The sequence below is a fragment of the Magallana gigas genome, chromosome 6 (assembly GCF_963853765.1).
Source record: "Magallana gigas chromosome 6, xbMagGiga1.1, whole genome shotgun sequence".
NCBI lineage: Eukaryota > Metazoa > Mollusca > Bivalvia > Ostreida > Ostreidae > Magallana > Magallana gigas.
The window spans coordinates 37,177,108-37,187,032 of NC_088858.1; the positions used below are offsets into that span (position 1 = coordinate 37,177,108).

Genomic DNA, 9,925 nt, shown 5'->3' on the forward strand with positions numbered 1-9,925 from the left:
ATAATGCAAGATATCCTTTATCATAAGTGGGAAGATGCCCAGATGAAATATCAAATATATCTTCCTGAGTCTTTGAAAACCATAGTCATCCAACAACTACATAATGGTATTACTGGAGGTCACCTTAAGTTGTCAAAAAGACTTTATCCAAAATAAGAGATTGATATTTCTGGCATCATATGTCGAAAGATGGTCAAGAGCTCTGTAGGCAATGTGACATATGTGGGACACGAAAATCCCCATAAACTACTCAAAGCACCATTACAAAATATGCCATGGGAGCCCCCTTAGAACGTTTGGCTATCGACATCATAGACCACCTTCCTCAAACTAAGAAAAAGGATAGCTATCTCATGGTAGTTGGTGACTACTTAACAAAATGGATTGATGTCATTCCCATTAAGAATCAATAATAATATCCATACTAAAAAAAAATCTAGATTATTTACATTTAAGATTAAGAAAGCTGGTAAATTACGTTTCTTGTGAAACTTCACTCAGTCATCCTTGAGATGTCGGGGAGTCTGCCCAGATCCTCTATTTTCCCTGCTATGTATTTGGAAATAACGTTGAGCAAAAGTCCTGTAAGTGGATTGTAGTTTTTAGCTATGCAATCTTCATGGCTAGGTTCCAGATGTGCTCACCCACACAAACTGTAAATAACTCTCTAATTGATTCCAAATTTAGGTTATCCAACTTTTAATGGATATAAACTGCTATTTAGGCTTATTTTCTCGTGGGACTCTGATTATAAGTTTTAACATCGAAATACCAGTCAAATGTTTCATAATGTAATGAAATGTGCGTTGAGAAATCACTATATGTTAAAATTTAACAGCAGCTTATAATGTTTAATTACAAATACGGCTACTGCGCAAGTGTATACCTCGTTTATTGAAGATGTGTGAGTCAGAAAACAAATGATAACTATTTTATCAACATTATTCGTAATTTTTGGTTATTTCTCCATCATTAGGTAAAAATCGTGGGTCATTACTTACATTATTATAATAAGCCGCTGGAAACCAGGTTCATTTCTGTCCGGTATTATAGTAAATTGTTTAATTCTACTAGAATGTTATGAAGTGACATTTAATCTTGAAAATTCCAATATAATGATTTCTTAATTTCCATAATGACAACTCAATTTGTAAGTTCAGCAATGTTAAATGACGTATATATAGAGGGCAATGTAGGGTGGTTTCAGCACATCCATACAGCCAGAACAAAGATGTTGTCTGCAATTTTGGTGGTGCTGGCTTGTTCACACTTGGCAGAATCCGAAGAGGTTGGTTTAGACTTTTAACATATCTACTTGTCTTGCATATTATAAAAAAAACATTTGTTGGTATATACGAGGGTTTTTCCAAAAAGTTCGTATGTTCATTAAACGATCGGTTAAATCGTAAAATATGCAAGTATACATTTAACGTTAATTGCATTGTATAATTTCTTATTTTTAATTTCATTTTTTATATGGTGCAATAAAAGTGGAGGGGCCAACTCCCTGTTAATTCAATTTTTTGTATATAATTACAAAAGTTGGGGGAGCCAGGCCCCCCTACATGCTTGGTGCCTGTTTTAATACATCACTAGATAATATAACTTGTCAGGCATTTCCTGCAAGAACCACTGCAGTGCACATTTGCAGTAATGTTAAATTTTCTTATAGAAATTAAGTTTTGGAGGTTTAATGCCTACCCCCCCCCCCCCTCTCATTATCAAGTAATGCTGGAGTACTGAGTTCGTGAGCTTGTGACGTCTTTGATAATAAGATGAACGCATTTCATGAATGGAATGTCATAATCGTAAACATGCATGGTGTCTCTGAATCTAATTATAACTTGTTAAATATCTTGACATTATAGGTTGCTACTTATTCTTTTAATAGAGTTTCCAACATTGAGACCTTTTCATCAACATGATTGGGACAAGCAAGTTAAAGATATATTTAGGGTCTTCACTGTAAACACATTTTTTCCCATGTTTTGATGCAGGACAGTATCCCGGTACATTCCGAATTGACAGACCTAAAATCATTTACATATATTTAAATTAAAAGGATATAAAGGTTCAAAAGTCCTCGATCGGAACGGGGATTTGTTACATTTTAATGAGGTTGGTGGTTGCCCTTAAATGAATTTCAGAAGGTAAAGGAGAGTATACTAATAGCACTGGAATAAACTGCAGTGTTTAATTGTGTTTTGGTTGAGCCAGTGTGTAATTGTGTTTTGGTTGAGCGATAATCAAGTACTGGATGAACACATTCAAAAAAGCCCAAAGGACTTAATAATGGATTTTATCACACCCGAAGATACTTAATCATCACTTAATATTCAAAGAATCATATTAAGGTGGCTCTATACACCCACAGTTTATTCCAATGTTCAATAGAAGACCACAAAACATATACTTATCAAATATTAAAATGATGATAGGGATACTATAGGTATTTTTAAAGAATTTTTTAATGTTTTTTCGTGCTTTTGTAAAATATTTTTTTAAAAGACAGCTAATAACAAACTGAGAGAAATTTGTTTGTCATATGATGGATATTTCCTTCGGACACATTAAAAAATATAACACTTCTAAGTAACATTAAAAAATGTTATTATTGCAATTTTTTTAGTATTTCCCCAAAACATAATTTTTCATATTTCCTTACTCTGTTGACAAATCATCTGAAAAAGTTGCTTGATGTTATAATAAAATGTATTTTAATAAATGTGACATAAAAAATTGAATGAAAATCATTGCAAATAAACACAAAAAATATTTCAAATTTTATTTGGTATGAAAGTTCCTCAGGTAAGGGTTATCGTTCCTAAGTCCCAAAGCCCAACCACCTTGGGGACTTTTCATTTCTGAGTTGAAGAAAATTTCCTAAATATAATGTTGGAATGATAAATACATACATATTTCATTAGAGACTTTGCCCTGTATAAGTAAATATAAATATTCGATTTAATGCAAAACTAAGTCAAATAAATAAAGGGGAACATTGACTAGGCTAATAGGATTTATGTATCCCAACCTGAGAGAAATTCAAAGCAACCCTCTCATCCCCGTTAGGTGTCGATATTAATGTGCATTAAAGTATATTATAATTGAAATATTATCACCGGTTTAGAATTTTATTTCACGGTATTCAACCAAAAAATACGTTTTAGAAATTTTTGGAAAGTTAAAAAATTTATTGTTCCCAGAGGGAATCGAACTCATGACCTACTGGTTTTTTGAGAACCCACTAACCCACTGCACTACGGTGCAACATATTGATTATGGTAAAGAAACTCTTTAAAAATTTATACTTTATTTTATTGTTTATTTCGATAAATAATACCACACAACGTGAAGGTGTCATATACCACATTACTTGTAAGTAATGAATTTTCCAATTATCAAATTAAATCTATTCATTTAACAATTTTTTCAAAAGAGCGGTTCCCATGCAGTTCGCCTCAGTTTAAATCAGCCAGTACCGGAATTGAATGCTTCCAGATTTACTTTTTTGCGTACTGCGTCTTCAAAAAGTGGTGTATAGAGCCACCTTAAATAAGTAAAATTGAAAACACAAACATGGTTTAATCTTCAAATATTAGATTTGATCACATTAGACCATACTTGATTATCACTAACGTTGGTTTAATTAGTATTCAAGGGTATCAAATTTCGTGGATAAAGTGAAAATCATAGTTTCAAGGATATGTAAATTCGTGGCCAATGACCCAATCAATACAAAATGTTTATAGAAACTGCATTTCAATGAACATTTAATTTCATGAATGAACTTTAAAACGAAATCCACGAAAATTGGTATTCAACGAATATTGATAAACTACAGTAATATACAAAAAAAGTCATTCAATAAGTAAAGTAAATAACACACACATATCAAACATTCAAATAATAGATTAGATTACACCCGACAATACTTGATCATCGCTTAATTATAATAGGATGATTTTTGATAGGTAAAGTTAATAACACAAACATTTCTAAAATTTCGATTTTTCTATTGAAAAAAAAACCATATTCAATTACATGTATTATCATATATTGAAAAAATATACTGTTAACCAAAAACCAATGTTTCTAGCAAAACACTATGTCTTTTATGCTTAACTCTTAAATTGCAAAACCGGTTAATGAACTTGATAAAGCAAAATTCAGTGTTATTTATGTGGACAGCGTGCCTAATCACTTTTAATACTTTGATATTCTTCTATGGGTAATCAAAAAAAGTAATCAACATTAGTTATTTACCTGCTTGCAACCTTTTCTTATATTTAGGTCAGTTGGAGAATGTTACGGCCCTTGAGTGGTAGTGACTTTAACATAAAATCAACAAAGAAAACCCTAACCGGAGACTGCTTTAGATTCACTGCAAAAGTTCAAGCTCCCTTAGATACCAAAAAATACAACAAATATTCCACATGGACTGTGGGTAAGTTTTTTTTAAAATCAATACTATCTGATTGAAGTACAAATATCTTATATAGTGAAAAACGCAGAGATATGAGACAACGAACTATTGAGGGAAATGTTTCTTGCATGACGTCAGAATGACCTTTGCTTAACTAATTTGATGGCAATTTGCGTTTTCCCGCGAGTGATATTTGAGAATAAACTCTCCTACGATTTACTCTTGCAAAACGGAAGTGAAACAGTGTTTGGATCTTAGCACAAATAATCACCGCTGACAAGAATTAATACTTGAAGATAATCGATAAATTCGTTGTAAAGTATTCAGAAGCGTTGTTTTTTTTTTATACCCCCGCTTCGAAGGAGAAGGGGGTATACTGTTTTACATTGTGTGTTTGTCTGTCCCTATATCTGTCTGTCTGTCCGTAACAAAAATATCTGTTGCATAATTCTCAGCAACCATTTTAACACACTACTAGTTAGGGCATGCCATATCGTGGGATATCGGACGTCAACTTCCTGTTAAATGATGACTTTGTTTATTTTCAGCCTACTTTAAAACAAATTTTCGTCAAAGATTTCTCAGCAACTGTTTATCGCAGATGCTTTACATTTTAATACAATATTTGTTTTGGCATGCCATATCTTGAGATATATATTTGTAACAATCGAACGTCGGCTTTCTGTTAAATAACGACTTTGTTTATTTTCAGGCGAACGTTTTTTTATTAGTTGGATTACGGATCCGCCGACCGAATTTTTTTGACTTTTAGAAAAAAAATAAAATGCACTTTTCCAAATTTTTTTTTACTGACCGACATAAATTTAAAGAAATACAAAAAATAAAATAAAATGGCTGGTGAAAAATATCAATAAAAACCACATAAATTGGTTTCATTCACGAAAAAATTACCTTAACTTTTACACTTTCAGTTTTTTTCAGTTAATTTCAAGCCTCTCGATTCTCTTTAATTGGGGGCGATATTCGGCCCCATTCCCAACGTGAAAAGGCATATTTTCCCCCAAAATTGAGTGTTTTCCCCAATTTGAGATCGCCCAAAATTAATAACGTAACTTAAAAGAAAACTATACTTATTCTAAATATATATTGTATATTCAGCAGTCATAAAGGCACTGTGAATATGTGAAACACTACCGCGTTGTAAACTGTTTCTTGTGATCGGTAACTTAGCCAGAATTTCCTTAGACAGAGATGGTGTAATTTTAAAAACGATGTTTATTAATTTACTTTTTTTCTGATATTACAGTTAGTTGATAAGCTGTTAGTAGTTTATAATTCTGCAGTAAATGTTAAAATTATTATAAAATTTTTTGTCTTAACAGATCTAGATCCTCTACAAAACGGTAGTAAGTGGGTCAATGGGTTGGACTAATACCCCAAATACACAGAAGTACAGAGACTGATTTAATAAATATTGTCAATAGGCTAACACAATCAGGAAACATTTATCTGTAAAAGGTATAAGTACAAATATAGATTAAATTTTACATTAATAAAAATAAGATTACTTTTTTTTTAAATTCTAAATTTTTTTTTTTTATTATTTTCTATGCCATTTGACATATAGCAGGCTACTAAACACAAAAAACCTTTTGGGAAATTTTACATCTTCAGTCAGTAACAAACTTGAATCACACACTGTGAATACACTTTTTTCCTTCTCCTTATTATACACACATGTTCCCAGTTTTAAAAATAATTTAAAAAAAAATAACTTTTAAAAAATCCTATCAATATACCCTGGTTTTTGTTCAGGGGACTGTACATTAACCAAGGAAAAAAATTCCCAATTTCTATCAAAACGTTGCATTTTTCCCCATCCATTGGCCCCGGCCCCAGTACCAAAAATAGGTGTGAGAGCCTGAATTTGTAAATCGTGTGTCAATAGAGATGTGAGACCTGCGGTTCGGAATGCCCTAAAAGTGGCCCAAAGACACACTTAAGCATGTGTACATGGAATAGTAAATAAAAAATCAAACAAAACATAAGACTTATTTTATTTCTTTGAAGTTTGCCATGTTTTTTTTTCTTTTTTTTTTCGACCTACCGACCCAATTTTTTAAATAAAAAATCCGTAATCCAATTTAAAAAAAAATGTTCGCCTCAGCCTAAATTTTCAAACAAATTTTCGTCAAAGATTTCTCGGCAACTATTTATCGCAGATAATTGAAATTTTAATACACTATTTGTTTAGGCATGCCATATCGTGGGATTTATTTTTGTACCAATCGAACGTCAATTTCCTGTTAAATGACGGTTTTGCATATTCACATCAGAGCGGGGGTATTACTAGTGAGCATTTGCTCACAGATTACCTTGTTTTGAAAGGAAAATTGAGTTAAGAAATACTTTGAAAATAGTCAGATTTTGAATGGTACGAACAATTTTAGATTTTGTTTGTAGTCGTACGCATTCCTACGCCATAGTTCAATAAGACTACTTCGCTGTCTTTGATTACCAAAGCGCCATTTCCACAGCAGTAGCGTTTGGAAATTAAAAGACTATCCCAACTAAAGATACTTAACGAATACTGGCGTAAAGTACACTTGTTATTTTTTTTTGTTTAGAAAACTGCCTGGTAACAATTTTCCAGAAATATTTCGATTACTAATACAAAATGCATCTTTGAGTTTGATGGCGTTAATTTTATCTTTTAAATATCGCACAACGTATTTCTTATGTGTTTTTTGCCTTTGGCTTGGAATTTTTGTAGAAATAGGATTCATATAAGAAAAAATTGCCTTATTATTTAAATACAGCTAAAAATCTACCACGGCCTATAAAAATACGAAGACTTTTGTCATAGATATTTTAATTAACGTCATATTATTGCTTAATTTGATAGGGATAATTAAAATCAAAAATTAAATATATTCCTTTTTACCTACTTATCAAATTTTTAATCCTGTAAAAGTGAGGTCTTGGCGCACGGTCAAAATATGTGTGGTGCCAACATAAAACTATATAGTGTCGAGGGTTGAATTTCTATAAATTAGGCTTTAACCACATAAAATTGGAACATTGTTATGATACCATATGTACGATGTAATGACGGGGTATACATGTATTGTTACGTTGAACAGATATCAGTTGTTATCTACTTAATCTAATTAAAGTGTTGACGTCGCCTGACGCAACGAGAAGTACAAATAGTATGAATTTAACTTTGGGAAAAAGCTGAAAAACTCTAAAAATGCTTAATGGTGCAAATATTATGTCAACATTATTCTCACATTTGTGTTTTATAACTGTTAAATCATTTCTTTGGTGTGGCGGTAAATGTATTTTTGACATCAAGAGCCTACAAGAGAATAGAATAACTATAAATATTTGGTCAAGTTTTTCCTTATTGTAAACGAAAAGATTCACGGTAAAATAAATAAAAACTTCAGAATAAACTTAATTCGCTAACAGATGTGAGCAAATAAGATGTCAGGTGGTTTTCAATAACAAAGTCAGAGGCACAGCAGGCTAACCGTGATTGATATAAAGATTGTGTAAATCTCTAAACTGTCATGAATTTTGAATTTACTGGGTGGGTGTAAATACCAAATTTATCTGTAAATTTTGTATTTGCAGCCACCCAGAAAATTCACAATTTACAACACGATAAAACTATGCGTGCGTCATCTTAACGTCATGTTTTGAACATCATCGTGCTGTTTGGTGACAAAATTTAACATGCTGTTTTGATCAATTGGAGTGAAACTTAAGTTTAAAAATTAATCAGATAAGTGTTGGTGGATAAATTTAATTGTTAGTGTAACTTTTATGGAAACTATGTGATTGATAGCCACAGCGTCTTCGTATTTTTTTTTATTGACCCTCGAAGTTTCCATGGGAAATTTAATTCATTGAATTTAAAAAAGGTGATAATGAATAAAATCGATTCCCGTTAGTACTTCAGTACTTTAATTAAATAATGTTGCCTCCGATTTCGTAACAATACCTGAAATGTATTTAAAATTACTCTTTCATGCAATATATAGTGCTCATGCATTCTGACGTCACGAAACAGGACTCTTAGTTATTCATTGCCAAAAACATATATCCCTTTGCGCTCTTGTATGAATTTGTATTTCAATTATGTTTAAATCCATACAAAATTCTCTTTTTCTTCATTGCATGAGAATATCATTGCACAAGACAACTTTTTGTTCGATTTTATTGAAAAGGAGAATTTTGATATTGTTTTCTTTGCAGAGTCAGAGGAGAGTTCTCAAAACCCAGTATACCAGCTGGTAATCGACAAACCGGATATATATTGTAAAACTGTCGGAGAAAAATTAGTATCTGGCTCGGAGTCCATCAGCATTATGTGGGTGTTCCCTACTGAAAAAACCGAGCAAGATACATTTCCATTCAATAATTGCAAAGTACGGATTCTTGCAAACGAAACCGACAATCAACTTTCCTTCAAAGCTACGATGAAAGATTGCTATGGTAACTTTGCATTCTGGCCCGATCTTGCAAGGGGATCGAAATCGATAAGTTATACAGAGGAGAAAAAGTACTACGAACAAAAAGAGCGACAAATTGAAACAGATGGTGCTATATCCATACTTTGTAATTTTGATAAAGGTGCGATGAAAAGCAAAAACGTGGACTTTAAAGACCTGTCTTTCCGAGTTTATCTTATTCAAAAAGATTGGGAAGTTCTGGATGTTACGTGGGTATTCAATCTTTTGGCTTTGTTAAAGCCGACTTCAGTAGAAGCAAAACCATAATGCAAAACCGTTGGACCAAAAACTGAGCACCAGTTATGTATATTTCGTCTTATTTTCATTATTTTTAAAAATAAATAAGTCTGCATCGTGGTTTTTTTCCTTCATTTTTTATGCAAGTTATGAACAACAATAAATGTAACTACAGGAGTAACTAAAACCGAGTATTTTGAGAAAACCATTATCATCCGCACTTTTCACACCTGGTGTATCTCTCCTCAAATTTAAGAAATAATATTTGTTTTACTTGTTTCTAATCAAACATAAGGGGTAAGAAAAAAATTTTGTCAATGTCGTTAACATCTGCAGATTAAAGACACTATAATTTCCCAATCCCGACCGTAATGTTTCTACAGTAGATTTCAATCTCTTTGTAAACACTAGACTTTGACCCGTGCGTGCACGGGTTGACATTGCATATGATATCGGACATTTACGAAATAGGTACATTGACCCACCGTATTGTTGACATTTACATAACCAAGCTTTAAGACTACAATAATACTTTTAATTTCACTTCACTCTGCATAGTTAGAATAATCTAACTGTGTCTCGGAACAGGCCTTCTCCACAGTTAAAATACCTCCCATATTCCCGTAAAGTAGCAAAAAAAATGCAGAATCGCTCCAAAACGATTTTGGAGGAAATTAATGAGGCTGCATTGAAAAAAAAACAGTCAAATTTCCATCTAAAAATTAAATTCATTTTAATGAAGAATTCAACACTTTTTCACCAAAGTTTTTTGCTGCGAATT

General features: G+C 32.1%; 1 long non-coding RNA gene across 1 annotated transcript; it reads left to right on the top strand.

Annotated features, from left to right (window-relative positions):
- The first annotated feature begins 1,139 nt into the window (after nt 1-1,139).
- Nucleotides 1,140-9,264, top strand: LOC105322832 (uncharacterized). Its single transcript, XR_010714865.1, has 3 exons — nt 1,140-1,288; nt 4,294-4,447; nt 8,651-9,264. It is a non-coding gene; the product is annotated as an uncharacterized lncRNA (long non-coding RNA).
- The last annotated feature ends 661 nt before the right edge of the window (nt 9,265-9,925 follow it).